This window comes from Lithobates pipiens, unplaced genomic scaffold (assembly GCF_037356315.1).
Source record: "Lithobates pipiens isolate NorthernLeopardFrog02 unplaced genomic scaffold, aLitPip1_a1.2 Scaffold_7, whole genome shotgun sequence".
NCBI lineage: Eukaryota > Metazoa > Chordata > Amphibia > Anura > Ranidae > Lithobates > Lithobates pipiens.
The window spans coordinates 1776359-1801766 of NW_027507892.1; the positions used below are offsets into that span (position 1 = coordinate 1776359).

Genomic DNA, 25408 nt, shown 5'->3' on the forward strand with positions numbered 1-25408 from the left:
AATGGGCTACTGTGCATCGCATAGTAGCCCATTATGTGTCACTAACCTGACACAGGGGCCAGTGATGTCACCGCTGTCCCCTGTAGCCGGAGCAGCGATGACGTCACTCCCGCGCATACGCACGGGAGCACACACTAACGGCATATCACCGTTAGCAGAGGCATGCTAGGTTGGGGGCGATTAAGGGGTTGTGTTCTCTCGTCTGTGGTCTAACTGAAGGGGGGAGGGGATTGACTAGGGGAGATGACAGATCGCTGTTCATACTCTGTATGAACAGGCGATCTGTCACTTCTGCCCTCAGAGAACTGGGAGCTCTGTGTTTAAACACAGAGCTCCTGAGTTCTTGCTGTGTTACGAGTGATCATGGGAGCCCGGCGGTCATTGAGACCGCCCGGCACTCGCATCGGCTCCGGGGGAGAGCAGCAATCGCCCCTAGTGGCCGCCTAAGGAATCGACATAACGGCAGTTCGCCTGCCTGTGCCATTCTGCCATGGTACAACTGCGGCGGCTGGTCGGCAAGCAGTTAATCACCACCAGGTTTTTTTATTTTTTGCTAAACAGAAAAAAAAAAGAAAAAAGAAAACTAAAATTTTGAAAAAACATTTTTATAGTTTGCTATAAAATTTTACAAAACAGGTCATTTTTCTCCTTCATTGATGGGCACTCATAGGCGGCACTGATAGGTGGCACTGCTGGGCACTGCAGCAGTGGCTGTCGTTGTGTGGGACCGATGCTCCCTTTACATGAGCCGGTAATCGGCTTGTTTTTTCTTCTCGGGCTGTCACCTTGGGGGAAATAAAAAAGCCGATTACCGGCTTCTGTTTACATCAAATGATCGATTAGCTGTCATTGGCTGACAGCTGATCATGTTGTAAAGGGCCGGGATCGGCCTTCTACTCCAATCTGTAATCACGGAGCGTGTCGCCCACGTGCCGCAGGGGGCGCATGGTGCGGCGCAAGCACGGGAGACATCCCCCGACAATTTAAGCCCGCATTGTAGCTGTCTTTTGGCTATAGCGTAGGCTTTAAGTGGTTAAGGTGGTTGTAAACTTCAGACATGAAATATGAACAAAGCATATCGGAGTGTGTACTTGTCCTAATCCAGAGTACCAAGTGTCATTTTTGTCTGCTGCGTGTTTCCTCTGCTATCAGCATAAATCACTTCTGACAAGTTTTCCCGACACCAAGAGAAAAAAGGTGACAGAGGAGGGATCTCCAGCACACAGCCTGTGATTAACAGCCTCAGATCTGTTCCTATGTGTTGTGTGAAGGGGGGTGTGTCCCTTCCCTCCAATCAGCTCTCAGTGCTCTCCTCACTGAGCTCTGCATTGTGTAATTGTAGCTCTTTTTCCCAGGGTCCAGCGATGCGGGGGAACGAAGCCCCCCCTCGTTCTCCGCTCGCGGCGCCGTCATTCTTACTGTGGGCACCCGGATGTGGCTTCACAGCCGGGCACCCACTGCGCATGCGCGAGCGGCGCAGGGCGCCGGGATACGCCGCACAGGCATCGGGGACACGTGAGAGGTCCCAGATGACTGTGCGGTGCGAGGGGAAGTGATGTCACCAGCCCGGGCAAGGAAGAAGGCAGACTACGAGGGACCCCCTAGCAACAGGTATTTAGAGTAAAATTTTTTTTTTTCCAATTATTTTTTTTTTTAAGAATTTTAAACTATTTTTTATTTTTTGGTGGCAACACCACTTTAAGTTACAAAAAAAGCTCCAAAACTTTTTTGATCTTCAGCCGTTTGGTTTCAGGCGAATTGGAGTGGAGATGTGAACCAACTCCATAGAGAATAATAGATTTTTTTTTTCCTCCTCCCAGTGTTTTGGAGTTTCAAGCTACAAAACTGAGGTGTGAATGGGGCCTAAGACAAGGAAGTGTGTGGCTGGTCAGCAAGTTAAAATAATGTGAAAGAACCCTAACAATAGAAAAACGAATGCAGCCACCGCATTTTAGGACTGATAATCTGCAATCTATTATATTTTAGTTTTTGGGTTTAGTGTCTCTTTAAATAACATTAGTGATAGTGAATCTTGGACTGTTGTTTCAGCCGCGGTGGTGCTGGCACATACACTAAGAAATAGTATAGCTCGGGTTCAGCGGTAAATTAAGGCCAGGGATAAAGTAATACCGTCTGTTTCCCAGCAAAGGAAAATCTGCTGCTAACAAAACAGAGGATGGTATTAATGGACAGAAGAAATTACTTACTTTTTTCCTTCATGAGCAACTTTCTCCTCCCAGCAGCTTCCCGTCTCTGAAAACGTAAGCGGAGAGGAACGTTAGTGAAACGCCATTCCAACACCATCGATGGGTCTGCAAATCAGTAACTCTACTTAATAACTACAGGTTGTAGATGATTGTCAGAGAGGAGGCTGTAGTGAAAGAAAAAAGAGAGGAGGAACATCCACATAGAGACAAGATGTTTGAAGGCCTTATCAGTGCAGCTGGGACCAGCGCAACACTCTTAAAATAATATACGGCCCTGTATTCTACCCATATACATTCAGACCCCAGGGGCGGACTGACCATTCAGCAACTCGGGCACTGCCTGAGGGCCCGGGGCCACTAGGGGCCCCCCCAACAGGGTTTGCTAGCCTCAGTAAAACCAGGGACAGTATGTAAAAATCTGTGTCTTTTTTACATCTGCCATCTGAAAATGTCCCTTACCGACATCATTTTGGTCGAAAAATCCCGAGATTATAGCTGCCCCACCTCTCCAGTACCTTCTCAGCCAACAGAAACATATCTGTGTATACATGTATGTGTAACCTGTTTGATTTTATACTGTGTGTGTTTGTGTATACTGTGTGGCTCCATAATCTCTGATTGCCTGGGTGCTCCATAATCTCCTATTGCCCGGGGCAGGGCCATCTTTAATATTGATTGGACCCTGGGCAAAAAACTTCTTGGGCCCCCCCCATGCAATTTTGCTCTCCACCTGCTCTGAGACATACAATAAATAGAAGCTAGACTTAAAATCAGTTTACTGTATCAGATCAGGCAGCAATTGCGATTGGTTGCCAGTGGTTACAGCATATCATTACTGCTTAATGACTGGTTGCTAGAGGTTACATCACACATTACAGCTCACTGATTAGTTTCTAGAGGTTACAGCAAATGATTTCTGCTTATTAGTTGGTTGCTAGAGATTACAGTAAAGTAATACTGCTTACTGATTGGTTGCTAGAGGTTACAGCACATGATCTCCTCACTGCAGGGGAGCATGATACACATATGAATGCCACCTTTATTTACATATCAATTCTGCTGGCCGCATCTATTTACTTAGTAATGCCACTACTATTTACATATGAATGATGGTTATTTACATGTAAACACAAGATCTGCAGGTGAGTCATCTGTACACAATAGGGCAGAGGTGGGCAGCATTAGTACCATCATTTCACACTGTGATTTTGAGACACAGCACAGGACTAAAACTTCAAGGGACAAGGGAATTTACACTGGGATAGTTGGCAAGTATGAGGCAGCTGCTTTGGGCCCCACAACAATGACAGGGCCCAGGGCAGCTGCCCCTTTTGCCCTGCCTTAAAGACGGCCCTGGCCCGGGGGGCCCCATGAGTTGTCAGTCCGCCCCTGTCAGACCCCCTTACATTTTTCACTCTTTGTTATATTGCAGGCATTTGCTAAAATCATTTAAGCATCTCTGGAGCTCAGCCACAGTGATCTTTGGGTTCTTTTTTACCTCTCTCATCAAGGCTCTTCTCCCCCGATAGCTCAATTTGGCCGGACGGCCAGCTCTAGGAAGGGTTCTGGTTGTCCCAAACAAGTTCCATTTAAGGATTATGGAGGCCACTGTGCTCTTGGGAACTTTAAGTGCAGCAGATATTTTTTTTGTAACCTTGGCCAGATCTGTGTCTTGCCACAATTCTGTCTCTGAGCTCTTCAGGCCGTTCCTTTGACCTCATGATTCTCATTTGCTCCGACATGCACTGTGAGCTGTAAGGTCTTATATAGACAGGTATGTGGCTTTCCTAATCAAGTCCAATCAGTATAATCAAACACAGCTGGACTCAAATGAAGGTGTAGAACAGGAGTGCCCAACCTTTTGAAGAGTGAGGGCCACCTAAGAGACTTGGTAACCGGTCGCGGGCCACAATGAGTGGAGCGGGTGCATGGCAGCCCACTCTACTTTTTTCTTTTCGTGGATCGGATTAGAGGTAGGCGTTTGTAAGCAGACAAAAGTCCATTTACATCTTCTACTTTTTAGAGATGAATGGAGGGTCCAATTGGGTCGGACTGACCGTGTGAAAGGGGCCTATGGCTCAGTGCAGGTAACCCCCAGGTGCACTGCTCAGCTCCGGTGGATACGTTTGAAAGCAGCCCCGTAACAACTGCAGAACAGACATGCCCATATATACACTGTGATTTTAGTGATAAACTTACTATCAATAACAGTATTCTATTCCATCACAGAGCAGGAGGTCGCGGGCCACATCAGAGGGCTCTGCAGGTCACATGTGGCCCCCGGGCCACTGGTTGGGAACCCCTGGTGTAGAGCCATCTCAAGGATGATCAGTAGAAATGGACAGCACCCGAGTTAAATATATCACAGCAAAGGGTCTGAATACTTAGGCCCATGTGTTATTTCAGTTTTTTGTTTTTTAATAAATCTGCAAAAATATCAACAATTCTGTGTTTTTCTGTAAATATGGGGTGCTGTGTGTACATCAATGAGGGAAAAAATGAACTTAAATGATTTTAGCAAATGGCTGCAATATAACAAAGAGTGAAAAATTGAAGGGGGTCTGAATAATTTCCGTTCCCACTGTATATGGGTAGAACACAGGACCACTTTAGCTAAATAGATAGAAGGGGTAGTTGCCCAAGGCCTACAGGTGCAAGGAACTCACCAGATCTGTTTTTAGCCGTGTGCAAGCTACAAATAAGTCAAGGGCCCCCATACATTGTTGTCCATTTTTTCTAGGATTCAGGTGGTGTTCTTCAAAGTAACCAAGAACCAATCAAAATGTATCTATTGGTGCCTTCAAAGTACATGTTGGTTAGCACTTACTTGAGAATCTATAGTATGTGGCACCCAGTATGCTTCATTAGCACCCACCTTTCAGCCCTGGGTGTTGGTGCACTACCTTTAATTCTAATCTGGTGGTCTTTAAAGGTCCAAAGGGGTCAGATAAAAAAAAAAAAAAAAAACAGATTGGAGACTAGTGATGGACGAACTTCCGATGGGACGTTTCGCGAACGCGGACCGCGAACGCGGCCGATAGTTTGCAAACCGTAACGTTCGCGGCGGGCCCCATTGACTTCAATGGGAGGCGAACTTTGCAAACCTAGAGGTCAAATTTGCAGCCACAAAATAATTACTAGCTGTGCAAACATAGTCCCACCACATGGTCAATGACATAACACATGTATGAGGTGAATCTGGGATCGACAACTACAAGCATTCTTTTTTTATATGTGAAATTGTTGTGACAATTCAGGACTGTGGAGCGCATGAAGGCAATGGAGGAGAGGGAAGGTCAGGGTAGGCAAAGAAGAGGGTGCAGGAGATGATCACCAGCAGCGTGACATACAGCAATGACACGTGCACCGTGATAGAGAGCACTGACACCTGCACCGTAAGCAGCCCCAGGAGGAAGTCAGCATAGCACAGGGATGGTGGGAGCCCCTCATAATGAGCATAGCACAGGGATGGTGGGAGCCCCTCATAATGAGCATAGCACAGGGATGGTGGGAGCCCCTCATAATATGCACAGCAGAGGTACAGCCCCAGGAGGAAGTCAGCACAGCACAGGGATGGTGGGAGCCCCTCATAATAAGCAGCCCCAGGAGGAAATCAGCACAGCACAGGGATGGTGGGAGCCCCTCATAATAAGCAGCCCCAGTAGAAATAGGACACCGCTCAACCTCTTCAAACAGGAGGGTACGGGCATATAGTACGGTGTGCTTTTTTTGGACAAGGAAGTGAGCCAAATGAAGAAAGAAGGTCTGTGTGCTCGATTAAAAAAATCGTTTATAGACATATACATGGTCTACTGGTCACATGTGTTGAATTCCTCTGAGATCCATGCCTCATTCATTTTTAGAAATGTGAGGTAGTTAACACTGTCGTGAGCTAGGCGAGTACGCTTATCGGTCACGATCCCCCCTGGTGCGCTGAACGTCCTTTCGGACAGGACACTGGACGAGGGGCAAGCCAACAGTTCGATTGCAAATTGGGCAAGCTCTGGCCAGAGGTCAAGCCTGCCCACCCAGTAGTCCAGTGGTTCATCACTCCTCAGAGCGTCCACATCGGCAGTTAACCCGATGTAGTCGGACACCTGACGGTCTAGGCGTTCCCTGATGCTGGATCCGGATGACACCTGTCGATGGGTCGGCTGAAAGAATGACCTCATATCTGAAGTCACCAACACATCTTCAAACCGGCCTTTTCTTGCAGGCGCTGTTGGATTGGTACCCGCAACTCCTTCTCTGGGAGTGGGAATTGCTCCTCTGCCAGCGCACGCAAAAGCAGAATGCAGCATTTCTCGAAGCAAGGCCTGGAAGTGCTGCATTCTGACAGCCTTCTGTGACGGCGGTAACATTTCCGCCATTTTGTGTTTGTACCGGGGGTCCAAGTACGCTGCCACCCAGTACTGGTCCTTGACCCTTATGCTTTTTATACGGGGGTCCCTATTAAAACACTGGAGCATGAAGGCCCCCATTTGCACTAAACTGGAAGCGGTGTGGTGGCCTGGCTCCTGCTCATCATCCAGGATAATGTCGTCCTCTTCATTCTCCTCTCCCCATCCATGCACAACAGGGATCCCAGAAAGGTTTAAAGCATGCTCTTCTTGCTCCTCCTCATCCGCCCCAGCACCATCCTCCTCTGACTCCTCTTCAGACTCCTGTTGTTGACTTGTCTCAGAGTAGCCCCCCCTGGGAATTCATCCAGCATTGCGACTTCCTCATCTTCCCGCTCCTGCTCCTCCACAGCTTGATCAAGGACACGACGCAATGCACGCTCCATAAAGAAGGCATAAGGTACCATGTCACTGATGGCGCCATGGCTGCGACTGACCAGTTTGGTGATCTCCTCAAATTGGCGCAGAAGTCTGCATGCGTCGCGCATGAGCAGCCACTGGTGCGGTGAAAAAAAAAAAACAGCTCCCCAGAACCTGTTCTGCTGCACAGTTCATACAGGTAGACGTTAACTGCACGTTTCTGCTGGAGCAGCCTATCAAGCATATAGAGGGTTGAGTTCCATCGCGTCGGGCAATCGCAAATAAGACGTCTGACCGGCAGATTGTGTCGCCGCTGAATGTCAGCAAGGCGAGCCATGGCCGTGTAAGATCTTCTGAAATGGGCCGAGATTTTCCTTGCCTGCCGCAAGATGTCCTGGACCCCAGGGTATTTGACAAGGAATCGCTGCACGACCAAGTTTAAGACGTGTGCCATGCATGGCACGTGCGTGATTTTGCCCTGTTTCAATGCGCTAAGCAGATTGGCACCGTTGTCACACACCACTTTACCAACTGTCAAATTGAGCGGTGTTAGCCACTGATCTGCCGGTGAACGCAAAGCTGAAAGGAGTGCCGGGCCAGTGTGGCTCTTGGTTTCCAGGCACAACAGACGCAGCACGGCATGGCAACGTCTCACCTGGCATGTCGAATAGGTTCTGGGGAGCTTGGGCGGCGCAGCGGAAGAGACGCTAGCAGCGGAAAAGGAGGAGTCAGCCGAGGAGGAGAGGGAGGAGGATGGAGTAGGAGGAGGAGGAGAAGAATAGCCAGGCCTGCATGCAATCCGTGGCAGTAAAACCAAATCTACACGGGTGCCATGGGTTACATGCTTGACGGCCGTCAGAAGGTTCACCCAGTGGGCAGTAAAAGTGATATACCTTCCCTGCCCGTGTTTGCTAGACCACGTGTCTGTGGTCAGATGTATCTTGGCACCGACACTGTGTGCGAGAGATACATTCACTTGCCACTGAACATGGCCATATAGCTCTGGGATGCCCTTCTCTGAGAAATACTTCCTTCCTGGGACCTTCCATTGTGGTGTTCCAATGGCCACAAATTTTCAAAAGGCCTCTGAGTCCACCAGTTTATATGGCAGTAGTTGGCGGGCTATCAGTTCTGACAAGCCAGCCATCAACCGTTGGGCAAGAGGGTTATCCAGCGTCATCATTTTTTTACGCTCGAACATTAGGCCCACGGAAGCCTGCCTTTTTGCAGAAAAACGTGAGCTTGGCGTGATGGAAGGTGGAGTGGAGGACAATTGTGAGGAGAGAGGAGAAGGAAAAGTAGAAGACGAGGCTGGACGGTGAGAGCCTGGAGTGTGGCTTTGTGTGTTCTGTTGCTCCCACTGGGCTCGGTGATGGCTGCTCATGTGCCTTCTTAAGGCGGTCGTCCCTAGGTGAGTGTTGGGCTTACCGCGACTAATGCGTTGACTGCAAAGATTGCAAATGGCAACGCTATTGTCAGCAGCGGACACGTTAAAAAAAGCCCACACTGCGGAGCCATGTGCCGGTGTCCTGGCAGCGCCAGATGTGACCGTACATGGTCGATGACTCGCTCCTGATACATTTGCAGTCTGCTTTGTCCCTCCTGTGCAATGTAAGTTATTCCTGCTTCTCCTCCCCATCTGCAGGTCCATATCTCCCTCTGAACTCCCCTCCTCTTCCTCTCTTGTGGGCACCCACGTGACATCACTAGACACGTCATCATCGACGTCACCTTCCCCACCACTATAACTAGAGATCTCGGAGTAGGCAGCAACACCGGGGACCAACCTCCTCCTTGGGCTGATCTGGGTACTGTCGTCAGACTGCTGAGTAGCGGTTGTTGCTACCTCCTCTTCCTGATCCAATACCAAGAGTGGCTGCGCATCAGAAATGTCTTGATATGGATCGGAAAATAATTCCTGTGACTCAATCGGAAGGTATGTGGGGGTGGTGTTGTTGGCGGTAGTGTCTTTGGGGGTGCACATAGCAGAGAGGGAAGAAGAGGGTGCAGATCGAGAGGATGAGGAGGTTGCAGAAGAGTAAGGCTGAGTGAGCCACTCAACCAAATCTGGTGCATCCTTTAAAGTAACTGAACGCACCTTCTGCAACTTCCCACTTTGGCTCAAGCCTGTTGCTCCTGCCCTACCCCTACCACCCCTGCGGAAGGGCCTGCCTCTTCCTCTGCCTGTCATTTTTTAAATGACCCTGTGACAAAACTCTCAGTCCCTATACTGATAAGGGACTGCTGCAGTATAGGGCAGCAGTCAGATTCAGCAGTAGTGCACCTCAACCCTATGTGTTGTGGACCTATACCAGTCCTTAAGGAATAGCAGACTGTACCTCACTCAACCCTATGTACTGTAGCACCCTACACCAGGTTACCAGTCCTTATAAGGACCTTTGTGGAACAAGTAGGTTGTGAATGATTAGCAGACTGTACCTCAGTCCCTATACTCATAAAGGACTACTGCAGCAGAAGGGCAGCAGTCAAGTATAATATTCTTTCTATATTTGGAACAAAGAATATTATACGTGTACAAGCCTATTACCATACCAGTTCTGAAAAGAACCTTTGTGGAGCTAATAGTAACAGCTACTGATTAAACAGACTGTCCCTCACTGCCTCACACACAGCTTCCTGCATGTCCCTATTTAAACTGACAAAACAGAGGCTGCTGGAACAATAACTTAAATAGCACTTTTGTGGACCTGATAGTAACAGCTAATGATTAAACTGACTGTCCCTGCAGCACACAGCGTCCTGTCCCTTTCTCTACACTGACAAGAGACACTCAGGCTGCTGCAACAATCAGTAGCACAGCAGTGCCTCAAACCTATATCAGGAACTACACCCAACACCTATACCAGTCCTGAAAAGAACTTTTGTGTACCAAATAGCTAGAGATTTGGGTCACTGCAATCTCTCCCTGCTCCACACAGCAACCTCTCCCTATAGTGACAGAAGAAAGAATGTAAAATGGCCGCCGGATCGGGTGTATTTATAAGTTAGGGGGAATGTCCAAGTGTCCATGTGCTGTAATGTCTCAATTGGCTGTCCTGTACCCCATGATGGATGTGTCATCATAGGTCAAAGTTCTTTTACACAGGAAACACTGAAGTCCGCCGGGCGAACGGCGGCAATAGTCCGCCGATCGGGCGGACGGCGAACAGCCGAAATTCGCCGCGAAACGACCGCCGGGCGAACCGTTCGGCCATCCCTATTGGAGACCCAGTAAAAAGTCCAAGGTATCCACTGGAAAAAGAGAGGAGGGGAGCAAGACAGCCCTCATGGTGTAGAATGTATCTAAATGTAGTTATTAGTTGTCGCCAGAACTAGTGTTTACATTGAAAGATTTTGCCTCCATTACAGGATTTTGTCACTTCCGCTTTCAGTTCTTTGTTTACCTGGCTGTTACCAGCCAATGGAGCAGCCAATCAGACCAATCTGTGTGTGACCGGCTGCTTTGGAGGCCAGAGGAGAGATGGTGACCAGCACAAGGCTGTCTCCCAGGGGGCCAAACTTTACTGTTTTATTATTAAACTTCTGTTGGACATAGTGTGGGCATCTCCCTAGTACTGCACCTGGATAACCCTTCCAGGTACTGACCACATTATTTGGTGGGCTTTGAAACCCAAGAAATCTGCTTTTCTATCGCTTTTAGTTCCACACCATTTTGCCCCCGCTTGTTGGAACTGTTTGGCCAATCTTGCCTCCTACTTGTTAGCAGATCTGGCTGGCTGTCCTGTGCATGTGAAAAAAATTAATTAGACCCCCGCGCTTATGGTGAAAATTAAAAATGAGGCGCTGCAGCCTCTAGCAATAAATTCACCCTAAGCCCTTGTACACACGGTCGGAGATTCCGACAACCAAATCCGTCGGATTTTGTCCGAAACTGTTGCATACAGACAGTCGGACAAAGTTGTCGGAAAATCTGATCGTTCAGAACGTGATGATGTTATTTCGTTATGACGGGACTACGTTCAGGCTAGTAGCCAATAGCTTTGAGGTAGGAATTTGATCTGAGCATGCGTGGCACTTTGTCCGATCGGAATTCTCTACACATGATCGGAGTATGTCCGATCGGAGCATTTTGTCGGAAAATATTTCCGGAAAGTTGGAAAAACGCTCCGATCGGACACATTCCGTCGGAATCTCCGATCGTGTGTACAAGGGCTAAGGTAAATCTAGAGGAAATGTGAAAAGGAGGGGATAGGTATGGCACTGCTCTCATTAAGACCTACAACCTCTAAATACTTTAGGGGTGTGTGTCACGGGTGCATTTAGTGAAAAAGGTGACTAAAAGTGCAGAAAATAGAATTATTGCTCTTGCTAAAACATTTGCCGCAATACCTCACACATTATTTTAACATTTCTATTTTTACACTGTCTCTTTAAAACAAAGTTTGACCAGCTTTGTTGCCATCACAAAAGACGAACAACATCCCTTGTGTTAGCATGGGCAGTAACAGGTACTCTTTAATGAGCCACCTGGGGTCTATTAGACCCCAGATCCCTCCTCTGCCCTTAAAAGTTCATCCATGTCTTTATGGACCTTGCTTTGTACACTGGTCCAAATCATTTGGTGGAGGGGGGGATTATGGTGTGGGGGTTGTTTTTCAGGGGTTGGGCTTGGCCCCTTAGTTCCAGTGAAGGGAACTCTTAAGGCATCAGCATACCAAGACATTTTGGACAATTTCATGCTCTCAACTTTGTGGAAAAACAGTTTGGGGATGGTCCCTTCCTGTTCCAACATGACTGCACACCAGTGCACAAAGCAAGGTCCATAAAGACAGGGATGAGCGAGTTTGGGGTGGAGGAACTTGACTGGCCTGCACAGAATCCTGACCTCAACCGCATAGAACACCTTTGGAATGCATTAGAACGTAGACTGCGAGCCAGTCCTTCTTGTTCACATCAGTGCCTGACCTCACAAATGGTCTTCTGGAAGAATGGTCAGGGCCGTCTTTAAGGCAGGGCAAAAGGGGCAGCTGCCCTGGGCCCTGTCATTGTTGTGGGGCCCAAAACAGCTGCCTCATACTTGCCAACTATCCAGGTTTAAATTCCCTTGTGCCTTGAAGTTTTATTCCTGTGCTGTGTCCTAATATCTGTGCGAAGTGCTGGTACTAATGCTGCCCAGCTCGGCCCTATTGTTGTGTGCAAGTGACTCACCTGCAGACCCTGTGTTTACATATAAATAACAAGCATTCATATGTAAATAGCGGCGACAATACAAAGTAAATAGCTGCGGCTGGCGGCATTGATATGTAAATAAAAGTGGCATTCCTATGTATATCATGCTCCCCTGCTGTGAGGAGGTGAAGAAAAATTTTGCCCAGGGCCCAATCTATATTAAAGACGGCCCTGAGAATGGTCAAACATTCACACTCCTAAACCTTGTGGACGGCCTTCCCAGAAGAGTTGAAGCTGTTGTAGCTCTAAAAGGGTGGGCCAACTCAATATTGAACCCTACGGACTAAGAGTAGGATGCCATTAAAGTTCACGTGTGTAACAATAATTTTGGTAATATAGTGTATATGGTATCGGCTAACGTTTTTGTATTAGGAGCAATACCTTAACCAGACCTCATGCGGCATTGTGGACTTGGAGTGGGGATATCTGAATGATGGGTGCAGCTACAGGGATCATTCAGAGCTTTTTTTCTACCGTTGATTCCCTGCACTGTAAAAACAAATGATAGCGGTCGCTTGATTGTTTTTACAGGTGGCGATAGGGGTCACCCCCCACTCCTGCCACCCTGTCGTTTACCATAGAGCTGACCTAGGACCAGATGGTTTCTGGTCATCCCTATGACCTTCAGAGGCCGGATGCGACGTTATGACATCACGTCCGGCCCTGGCAGTTGTAAACACTGCCGTTTCTTTGGCTGGGAAGCTGAGTTTTTTTTTTTAAACCTCACGCTTATCAGCCTAGAGGAGAGATGTGGGGACTTGTAGCCCCCAGATCTTTCCATAAAGAGGACCTGTCACGCCCTATTCCAAGGGATGTTTATATTCCTGGTAATAGGAATAAAAGTGATAAAAAAAAAATAATAATACAAAAACACACACACACACACACGTAAAAGGGAAAATGTCAAGATATAAAAGTAAGATAAACAAATAATAAAATAAAAATTGAAAGTGCCTCGATCCCCGCGTGCTCACACGCAGAAGCGAATGCATCATTATGTCGTGCCCGCAATATGTAAACGGCGTTCACACCACACATGTGAGGTATCGCTGCAAACGTTAGAGTGAGAGCAATAATTCTAGTTCAAGACCTCCTCTGTAATTCTAAACAGGTTACCTGTAAAAATGTTCAAAGTGTCGCCTGTGGATATTTTTAAGTATCAAAGTTTGGCATCATTCCACGAGTGTGTGCAATTGTTAAGCGCGACATGTTAAATATATATTTACTATGTGAAAAATCATCTTTCACATTATGCAAAAAATATATAAAACACACACACACACACACATTATATATATACATATATCATAAGAAAAAAAAAAAAAAAAAACACAACACATTTGAACTATTAAATACAAGTATCACTGATAAATATTTTTTGATAAATATCACTGATCCCAGCGCTCTAAAGTAGAGGTTTATATTTTAAGCTGCTATCATAACAGAAAATCACATAACACACAAATATATAGTATCACTTATTCCCAAGAAAATCGCAGCAAAGAATATACTATATTGACAGCGCTAAAAGGTAAATTGAGACGATCAGAAAGTAAAGGTCAGAAAGTTCATAAATTTGACCGGTGTGCTGAATCTTGAATTGTAGATAGAGTGCTTCAATTAATATTCAGAGGAAGAGAAAGGAGTCCATTTCCAAGCCATCCACCAAACTGCCAATGTGAAAACTCCGATTGGCAGTTTGGTGGATGGCTTGGAAATGGACTCCTTTCTCTTCCTCTGAATATTAATTGAAGCACTCTATCCACAATTCAAGATTCAGCACACCGGTCAAATTTATGAACTTTCTGATCGTCTCAATTTACCTTTTAGCGCTGTCAATATAGTATATTCTTTGCTGCGATTTTCTTGGGAATAAGTGATACTATATATTTGTGTGACATTTGAAATATTGCTGTGCAAATACCGTCGGCGACCACCATTTTATTCCCTAGGGTCTCTGCTACAAACATAAAATGCTTAAGGCTGGATTCACACCAGTCCGGTGCGAGTTTCAGCTCTGTTCTCTGTGCGAAGAGAAAAATCAGCTGTTCAGCACTTCCTCTCCATTGTAGCAAAGCTGCAGTTTCCAAAGAGAGCAAAGTCCTTTCCTGTATTAGGAGAGGTATGGACTCCAGAGAGAGAGAGAGATATCATTTTGCCCCCTGTACAAATCATTAGTAAGACTTCATCTGGAATATGCAGTTCAGTTTTGGGCACCAGTTCTCATAAAGGATATCAGGGAACTGGAGAAAGTGCAGAGAAGGGCAACCAAACTGATAAGAGGAATGGAGGAGCTCAGCTATGAGGAAAGATTAGAGGAAGTGAATTCATTCTCTCTTGATAAGAGGAGATTAAGGGGGGATATGATCAACATGTACAAATACATAAGGGGTCCATATAGTGAACTTGGTGTTGAGTTATTCACTTTACAGTCAACAAAGAGGACAAGGGGGCACTCTTTACGTCTAGAGGAAAAGAGATTTCATCTCCAAATATGGAAAGGTTTCTTCACAGTAAGAGCTGTGAAAATGTGGAATAGACTCCCTGCAGAGGTGGTTCTGGCCAGCTCAGTAGATTGCTTTAAGAAGGCCTGGATTATTTCCTAAGTGTACATAATATAACTGGGTACTGACATTTATAGGTAAAGTTGATCCGGGGAAAATCTGATTGCCTCTCGGGGGATCAGGAAGGAATTTTTTCCCCTGCTTTAGCAAATTGGATCATGCTCTGCTGGGGTTTTTTGCCTTCCTCTGGATCAACTGTGGGTATAGAATTGGGTATATTGGATTGTATGATATTATTATTATTATTATTTTTTGTGGTTGAACTGGATGGACTTGTGTCTTTTTTCAACCCGACTAACTATGTAACTATGTAGCTGTGGATCAGCTGAGCAGGGAGAGGGGGAGAACTCCCATAGAAGAATATGTGCCTGCAATTCGCTTTGCCCCCCCCCCCCGCCACCCTAAAGCACCTTGCCCCCATGTTGCTGGGGACAAGGGCCTCATCCCGACAACCCTTACCCGGTAGTTGTCAGGGTCTGCGGGAGTGGAGGGGGGCTTATCGGAATTCAGGGGACCCCCAGATCCCAGCCCCCTCCTTAGCAACCAGCTGTATACAGTGTAAAACGCGGCGCTTGCATTTTGGATGCAAGTCCATTACATGCAAAACGATGCATTTTGCAGGGGAAAAAAAAGGCACAAAAATGCATCGATGCGAACATGTTCCATAGGAATTAACGTTAAAAAAAAATGTCCCTGCATTTCTGCAAAATGCATCAAAAAACACATTAGTGTGAACGGAGCCTAAGGCTGGGTTCACACTGCTGCGGGGGGAGATCCGGATGTGATTCGCACCGCAAATCACATCCGATCTCCGTAGCGCTGCGAGTTCAGCCATACAGATAGTATGGCTGAACTCGCAGCGGTCCCGCAGCAAACTCGCACGGGACCCTTTTTTTCGTCCGCAACAGAATCGGATCGCATGGGCGTTCACACCATGCGATCCGATTCTTGTGCGAGTCGGCGGATCGCACTGCGATATGCGATCGGATCTGGGGGTGTCATTAACATATCATTGACACTCCCAGCCGTTCGCATAGGGCAGTGTGAACTGCCGGCGGGAGTCGTGCGATGCGGGAAAACGCCGCGGATTCGCGGCGTTCCCGCATCGCAGCGGTGTGAACCCGGCCTAAGGGTTCGGAATCATTTTTAAGCAAAAAACACGTAGGAGAGAAGTGTCAGAATTGGCCTGGGAGGAAAGTGATTACACAGGCCGTGTGCTGGAACCTGTTCTACAGTCAGCTATTTACTATCAGGGTGAGCTTGGCTTCATCCAGTTCAGACCATTGCACCCTCTGCTCATTTATTTATAGTAAATAAGATGACCGATGTGTTTTCTTGTTTACCCACAGAAAGCAGTCCGATGATTCTATTCATCTTTAAACAGGATAAAAAAGCAGCTGTCTACAAGTAAAGCAAACAAAGTCTTGCTTCAGAAACTTCCATAAATTAGGTGAAAGGTTCCAGAACAAGGTGTAACGGTAGAATCATCCTGGTGTAGGTATATACAGTACTATTTGTTTTTAACCACGTGGGAGGGGGGCCCAACGGAGTTTACTAGAATGGTTGCTAAACTCAAGGCAGTCTAAGTATAAAACGTTCGCTGTGCCGATTCTGCAAATGCTAAAGACACACACACAACAAATTACCACTGTATATTCTGTCATCTCCTATGATCATCAGCTCCATCTAGTGGCCATACATATGCAATATATTTCTGAAAGACCTCAGTAATAAAAAATACCGCATTAGAAGTAACTACTCATTGTTAATAAATAATGGGAACCATAAATACCGTAATTATAATTATTTATAGTTAATTAGGGCCGAAACAACTAAAATCGATTAAAGCGACACCGAATCGATAATTAAATGGTCAACTATTTTCATAATCGACTAATCAGACAGCCGATTAGTTGGTCTGCATACAGAATGCATTATTTGTTTACAAACAGTTCTGCTCATAACATAGCTCCCAACTGTCCCCAATTTTGGAGGGACTTTCCATGATTTGGAGCAATGTCCCCCTGTCCCTCTTTCCTCCTCATTTGTCCCTCATTTTGGTCTGATCTATATAGATGTATATAAAATGCACTTTCATCCCAATTCTTAATTGCTGCATTTGTAAATTTCAAAAGCCAATAAAAGGAATGGTAGTGGTAAATAAAAAAAAAAGTCATTAGTTAAATCCACAAACTTATTTTTGGTTATTTATCCTTTAAGGGGGGCGTGTCCTGTGCCAGCATACTTTTGCTAGTAGGTCTCCCTCATTCCCATCTCAAAAAGTTGGGAGGCATGCTCATACGTTTACATACCCTGGCAGAATTTATGATTTCTTGGCCATTTTTCAGAGAATATAAATGATAACACAAAAACACTTCTTTCTCTCATGGGTAGCGTTTGGCTGAAGCCATTTATTATCAATCAACTGTGTTTACTCTTTTTTAAATCATAATGGCAACAGAAACTAACCAAATGAACCTGATCAAAAGTTTACATACCCTGGTGATTTTGGCCTGATAACATGCACACAAGTTGACACAAAGGGGTTTGAATGGCTATTAAAGGTAACCATCCTCACCTGTGATCTGTTTGCTTGTAATTAGCGCGTGTGTGTGTGTGTGTGTGTGTGTGTGTGTGTGTGTGTGTGTGTGTGTGTGTGTGTGTGTAAAAGGTCAATGAGTTTCTGGACTCCTGACAGACCCTTGCATCTTTCATCCAGTGCTGCACTGACGTTTCTGGATTATGAGTCACGGGGAAAGCAAAAGAATTGTCAAAGGATCTGCGAGAAAAGGCAGTTGAACTGTATAAAACAGGAAAGGGATATAAAAAGATATCCAAGGAATTGAGAATGCCAATCAGCAGTGTTCAAACTCTAAATCAAGAAGTGGAAAATTAGGGGTTCTGTTGAAACCAAATCATGGTCAGGTAGACCAACTAAAATGTCAGCCACAACTGCCGAGAAAATTGTTCGGGATGCGAAGAAAAACCAACAAATAACTTCAGGTGAAATACAGAACTCTCTGGTAACATGTGGTGTGGTTGTTTCAAGATGCACAATAAGGAGGCACTTGAAGAAAGATGGGCTGCATGGTCGAGTCGCCAGAAGAAAGCCATTACTACGCAAACAACAAAGTTTCCCACTTACCGTATATACTCGAGTATAAGCCGAGATTTTCAGCCCCTTTTTATAGGCTGAAAGTGCCCCCCTCGGCTTATACTCGAGTCACCGCCGTCTGCCTACCCGATCAGCGTGTCGTGCAGACAGACGGCGGCCATTCCACTATTCAAAAGCCGCGCCTCCCTGTCTGTGATAGGCGGAACACTCAATTTCCCAGCAGTCAGTGGTCCGCCTATCACGGACATCCGCTCATCCTCATCCTCGTCCGTAGTATGAGGATGAGCGGATGTCCGTGATAGGCGGAACACTGACTGCTGGGAAATTGAGTGTTCCGCCTATCACAGACGGAGGCGTGGCTTTTTAACAGTAGAATGGCCGCCGTCTGTCACAGACGAGTAGAAGAGGTGCGGCGATCCTGGCATGGCCGCCGTATGTTTTTACATGCAGATCGCTGCAGAAGGACACAGGCTGCAGAAGGACAAAGAGGCACAGGACACAGGTAGGCTGGACACAGGGATGGACACAGGGATGGACAGGCATGTCTCACCCTCGGCTTATACACGAGTCAATAAGTTTTCCCATTTTTTTTGTGGTAAATTGGGGGCCTCGGCTTATATTCGGATCGACCTATACTCGAGTATATACGGTACAATACACCAAATAGCACAGAGACAAGCCTCAAACCTTCTGGTACAAAGATATTTGGAGTGATGAGACCAACGTTGAGCTTTTTGGCCACAACCATAAACGCTACAATTGGAGAGAAGTCAACAAGACTTACGATGAAAGGTCCAAAAAAAAGTTTACAATCGTTTTAAAGTAGTGTATGGATTATTTTTGGAGAATATGGTTTAGTGCAGGGATATGCAATTAGCGGACCTCCAGCTGTTGCAGAACTACAAGTCCCATGAGGCATAGCAAGGCTCTGACAGCCACAAGCATGACACCCAGAGGCAGAGGCATGATGGGACTTGTAGTTCTGCAACAGCTGGAGGTCCGCTAATTGCATATCCCTGTTTAGTGTCACTTTAAACACAGTAGCACAATTTAGTAGCAGCCCTATAGCCATTATCCAATAGGACCTGTGCTACAGCATATGCTTTTGGCAGTTGCACATCTGTAAACTGACTTTTGTTTGCCCGATAAAGGTCACTGCACACCTTCGCCCTACTTATGCCGTGCACCCAGTTGGGTTGGGATTATGTATTCCCAAGGGAAGCCTGCTCGCCATAGATGACATTAACCTGCCGGGGCAGGTCGGGCTCGGTCTGCATGTCAGAACCAACATCTAATCCCACTTCAAAGGCAGCTGAAGTACGGTTTATATCTGCAGAGCGGGGAGCTTTGCTACTTATTTTCTTTTGGGGCTTTTAATTGGGAACATGACATCACTTCGGTCATAATGAGCAGAACGCAGCTCGAAAATTCCTCCTAAGCACTTTCCTACCATCAAAGGCGAGTTGCTGTTTTTTTTTTTCCTTCTTTTTAAAAGCTCTAACTAAAGTGTATTTTGGGAAGCACTTTGCAATCTATTTTCCTCTACGAGCCAGACGGTACAATGGGGTAGAAGTGTCCTTCCAGCATGGAGTGCCATTGAAGATTCCTCAGATGTCTCCAGACATTCGAAGTGAAAAAATAAAATAAAAAATGTATCTTGGCTTGTTCACACCAGGTACAGACGGGAAGGGGTTAAACTTAGAACGTTCCTCGCCATAAATAAGGATACACCGCTCTTGAGCTCCCTCATCTGACCTATCGCCTCAACAGCCTGGATCACATGGCCTTGTGCGTCAAACACTGTGGGGGTTAATATGTCATTAAAGAGGAACTAAAGATATAACGCAGAAGGCAAAGCTTTTTTTTTTCCCCCCGTTTTGGATAGAGTGGAGAGGGATTAGAACATCTGTCAGGTTTTTATTGCCGTCTTTTAGTGCCCCCATTAGGGAGATTCACCCTCTCGCATTTAGGTGTATACACCAATAAATCAGTATCCTCCAGGGACTTACCGCCCATCTAGCAATATCAATTCCGAGTGTGCCAAAGACCTATCTTCCTATGGTAGATGTGTCATGCCATTATCACTGTAGCATCTCAAACTTTCAGGTATATCATTCACATAAGAACAGGCATCTTGAATTATTGGGGCAGGGGGGAGGGAGGAGGGGGGGGGTCAGTATGGGTGGGGGGGGGGGGTAGCCTGAGAATGAAACATTCAACACCACCCGGGGGCGTGGCGGGGAGGTGCCCAAAGATCTAGTCCCAAGCATCTATCCATGCGGACTATACTTTATCAAATTCCCTGCTCTCATATGCAAGTCTGTACAGGGTTAGCACCGAGTTCACCATGCTTTGCCAAGAGACATGGGTGGGGGGATGCTTTCCAATTCGGCAGAATCTCACCTCTAGCATAGTATAATGAAAAAGGTCAGACAAAGTTTACAGTATCTGTCCCCTTCTAAGCCTTCCATATGGCTAAGTAGTTGGATCCAAGGATTCACCTGCACCACCATTCCACTTATTGCACTTAGTATGGAGGCCACCGCCGCCCAATAAGGTTGGAGTTTGGGACAGGACCAGACCATGTGCCAGATCGTTCCCACCTCCTGTTTGCATCTTTGACAGTTTGAGTCCCATTGAGGGTAAATGTGCGCCAATTTCTGTGGGGTGTAGTAGGCCCTGTGTAGGAACTTTAGTTGTGCAAATCTATCTTTCGCTCTAATCATGGAGGGAATATTCATGGAGGGGCAGTCTTCCCATTCTTCCTTTCCCTTGGATGGAATATCAGCCCTCCACTTAGCCCAAGACTTGGTTAGTCTGGTATCGTACGCTGCTGTCAGGTATAAATACAGGGAGGATAGGGGGCCTTCCCATCACATTGGAGATCAGAAGGCACTCAATGGAGTCTGACTCCAGAGTCAGTGGTTCGGTAAATTGAGCCCTAAAGGCATGCCCCAGCTGCCAGTATCTGAAGTTAAAGGAGGCCAGTAGTGAGTAGAGTCGCCGTAGTCCCTGAAAAGTCATATGTTTCCCATCAAGCACTATGGGTTTCGCAGTGGTAATCACCTTTTTTGCCCACAGGAAAGGGTCTTGAATGCTTTAGGTGTGGTAGCATAGGATTACCCCACAGTGGCATGTGTGGGGAGATGTGGTTGGGTCGACTATAAATCGCCCTAGCCTTCTGCCATACCCTCACTGTGGTCCGCATGAGGGACGTCATGAGGGGACTGGCCCTCAGGCCTCGGAATACCAGGTTACTCAAGGCTGCATAGGAGCCCACGATAGCCGCCTCCACTGTGGTAGCCGGGTTTTCTCTGGGCTGAGAGAACCACCACCTTACCATGACCAGGACGGCTGCCCAGTAGTACAATTGAAAGTTTGGAAGCGCTAATCCTCCTCCCAAAATTGGGAGATACAAAATCTGCTTCGCTACTCTAGGGGGTCTCCCAGCCCACACAAAGAATATCAGCAGTCCCTAAAAAAGGACCTGCCTGGTCTGGGTGCATCATAAAACTGTATTTAGTCTGATGGCCAAAATTTTAGCTAAAAGTTTGGCGTCTACATTCAGTAGGGATATAGGGCGGTAGGAAGAGCATAAGGATGGGTCATTCCCTGGCTTGGGTATTACCACTATGACTGCTTCCCTCATTGTGTCAGGGAGTCTCTCTGTATTTTCTGCTTCAGTAAACAGCGTGTGCAGTCTGGTGGCAAGTCCCTCAGCGTCTTACCAGAATGCATGGACTTGAGTGCCCTTAGGATTTCCGCCACCGTGATGGGGCATCATGATTACTATGGTAAATAGGGGTGAGAACCGGTATGTCAAAGTTCACTAGATAGTCTGTCAAGTCTTTGACCCTATAGTCTGTCCTGGAGTTATACAGGGTTTGGTAGAAATCCGCAAAGCAACGATTGATCCCGTCTGGGGAGTATATAGGGTCCCCTGTAGGGCCTAGGATGTGTGGGACGCTAATCCCCCCTGCCTGTTCTCTGGAGAGCCAGGCCAAAAGGCTTCCTGATTTCTCTCTCCCTGCTCAAAGATCCTTTGGGATTGAGCTAGTAGTTTATTCTGGGTAAGAGAGGTGTGAAGACGAAGGACTTCTTTAGTCAGGCCCTGGAACTGAGTATAGTGCTGGGAGTTCCCGAGAGCTAACAAAGAGTGACTCCCTGGTGGCTGCCTCCCTCTCAGCTTTTGTCAAGTCCGCCCTACACCCTTTACACATCTTGGCAATGATGGTTTGGTAGTGGCCCCTGGTATTGGCCTTAAAAGGCATTCCACACAATCGTGGCGTCTGCCGAGCAAGGATTAGCTGCCCAATATCCGCTGAGTTCTCTCCTATATTGAGCATCCACCACAGGGGCGTAACTATAGGGGGTGCAGCAGTTGCGACAGCAACTGGGCTCTGTGATGCAGCCCCCTCTACATATGGCCAGAAGTAGCATAGGCAGCTAGGGGTACCAGTGCACCATGCACACAGGTGGCTGGAGGTGGAGGGTGACTAGCAGAGCTCCATGCTCCACTATCGCACTGGTTGCTCTTTAGTTGTGCATTCCCCGCATGACCTGTGTCCTCGGCCAGCTCCTCAGAGTACCCCTCTCCTGCATGCATTGCCGCTCCATCCGATGTCTGTTCTCCCCAGCCAGAGTCCGGCCCGCACTGCATACTTCTCTCGGGTAAACAAACTTTAAAGCACACAGATGCAGTGCAGCCCTATGAGAGCCCCCCGGAGGACACTGCAGGCTTGTCTGCCAGCCCCCCTCCTCCCCCGTCATACACAGATGATGAAAGGTCTTTCTGGGAGATATGCTGATCGCCCGTCCAGCACACTGGATGGAGCCCAGGCCAACATGGATGAGTGCGCGGCCTACAGCTTGGTCATGGTGAGTGAGAGGACCCCCTCCATCTCTCCCTGGGGACAGGGACCCCTTTTCACCTGGGGGTAGCAACTTCATCTGCCCTAGAGAAAAGGACCTCATCCCTTCTGGGGACGGGGACCCCATCCTGCCTAGGTACAGTCCCCCAATGGGGCACCTAAAAATGTAAAAAAATAAATAAAAAAAAAACCTACTGATACCAGTGGTGGAACTACAGGGCTCACAAAGGTCATACCTGTGACCACGCCCTGGAGTTCCACCACCGGACTCGGAGGGAAGGGCCCTGGCTGGGGTTCAGGGGGACCCTTCATGGTTTCTTGCATCGGGGCCCTGAAGGTTCTAGTTACGCCACTGACAGGGCCAAATTTTTGTCCCAGTACAGCCCTGGCACGGATACCTCACTTTAAACAATTAACGAGGAGAAAGAACATGGTGACGGGCTGTACAGATACTGATCACTGTGATAGTCAGTCACAGCCACAGCTCTCTCAGCTCCCAATCTTTAGGATGATACGCAGAGCTGTTGGTGACAGCTCAGTCTCCATCCTAGTGCATGCTGTGCAGCATGCTCCCAGCCCAAATTCAGTTATGCACTTATGGGACCCCATGGAGAAAGGCCCATTTCAGTCAAACCACATATGTGACTTCGAACAGGCAGGCGAGTTTATTTTATCGCACGCCTCTTCTGCCAGTTCACATTTTTTAATGTAGACATTAGTTCCGCTTTAAATCATTTATGGTTTGGTAGACTTGCTGCATGTTAACACAAGACTATTTACTCAATCATCTCTTTCACATATGCAAATAAATGAAGAGGGTGACGGTTCCTTTTAAGCAGGAAACGCTTTGGGAGTGGATTTTCCAGAATTTGGTGCTCATTGTGATTGGTGCAATAAAAATAATAAATAAAAATTGATGCAATAAAAACAAAAACACAATAATAGTGGGACATTTAGGCCTCATTCACAGGGGTGTACTACAGCATACACTTGTGTGAGGAACATTTTTTGTCTGCATGGATCTACCAAAAGTGGTCCAAAGAAGGTGAACCGGTGGCAGAGTCTTGGGCATCCAAGGCTCATTGATGCATGTCGGGAGGGAAGACTGGCCCATGTAGTGCAATCCAAAAAGAAGAGCTACTGAAGAAGTGAAGGCTGGTTCTAATAGAAAGGTTTTAGAACACACAGAGCCTCGCAGTTTGTTGTGTATGGGGCTGCATAGCTGCAGACCGGTCAGGGTGGTGCCCATGTTGACCCGTGTCCACAGCCAAAAGCATCAGAACTGGACAACGGAGCAATGGCCTGGTCTTATGAATTCAAGAATGGTTTGAGAAACACAACTAGTGGAGTCCATTCCTCGGTTATGGTGGGTGGTCATAAGGTTATGACATTTACATTTATTGAAAAAGGCTGGATAGTAGGGAAGGGGGGTTTGGGTGAGACAGAAAGAGAGAGTAGTAGTAGCTGTAGTAGAATATTGTAGGTACTACTAGTAGTAATAATATAAGTAGTATTAAAATGATTTTGTTTAATTTGCACAAGATGATTATTATTCTTCAGAACTTTTATAGCAGCAACAGTTTGCTCAGCTCTATACAACATGAGGGCAGACAGTACAGTTACAGTATCTCACAAAAGTGAGTACACCCCTCCCACTGTCATATTCTGCTATATGGCGGGCGGCAAGTGGTTAAAACACAATCATCTTAGATTGTGCACTCTAATGAGCAGGGCCCTCTGATTTCTTCTGTATTAAATTGTGTTGTACATTATCTCACAAAAGTGAGTACACCCCTCACATTTTTGTAAATATTTTCTTCTATCTTTTCATGTGACAACACTGAAGAAATTACACTTTTCTACAATGTAAAGCAGTGCGTGTACAGCTTGTATAACAGTGTAAATTTGCTGTCCCCTCAAAATAACTCAACACACAGCCATTAATGTCTAAACCGCTAGCAACAAGAGTACACCCCTAAGTGAAAATGTCCAAATTGGGCCCAATTAGGCATTTTCCCTCCCCGGTGTCATGTGACTCGTTAGTGTTACAAGGCCTCAGGTGTGAATGGGGAGCAGGTGTGTTAAATTTGGCGTTATCGCTCTCACTCTCTCATACTGGTCACTGGAAGTTCACCATGGTACCTCATGGCAAAGAAATCTCTGAGGATCTAAAAAAAAGAATTGTTGCTCTACATAAAGATGGCCTAGGCTATAAGAAGATTGCCAAGACCCTGAAACTGAGCTGCAGCACGGTGGCCAAGACCATACAACGGTATAACAGGACAGGTTCCACTCAGAACAGGCCTCACCATGGTCGACCAAAGAAGTTGAGTGCATGTGCTCAGCGTCATATCCAGAGGTTGTCTTTGGGAAATAGACATATGAGTGCTGCCAGCATTGCTGCAGAGGTTGAAGGGGTGGGAGGTCAGCCTGTCAGTGCTCAGACCACACGCCACACACTGCATCAAATTGGTCTGCATGGCTGTCATCCCAGAAGGATGCCTCTTCTAAAGATGATGCACAAGAAAGCCTGCAAACAGTTTGCTGAGGACAAGCAGACTAAGGACATGGATTACTGGAACCATGTCCTGTGGTCTGATGAGACCAAGATAAACTTATTTGGTTCAGATGGTGTCAAGTGTGTGTGTCGGCAACCAGGTGAGGAGTACAAAGTCAAGTGTGTCTTGCCTACAGTCAAGCA

General features: G+C 46.7%; 1 protein-coding gene across 1 annotated transcript in view; it reads right to left on the reverse strand.

Moving 5' to 3' along the window:
- Window positions 1-25408, reverse strand: part of LOC143959298 (ceramide synthase 2-like) — a gene marked incomplete in the record, with an annotated part of 213869 nt that overhangs the window by 174430 nt on the left and 14031 nt on the right. Inside the window, 1 exon segment of the mRNA XM_077467980.1 lies at window positions 2208-2253.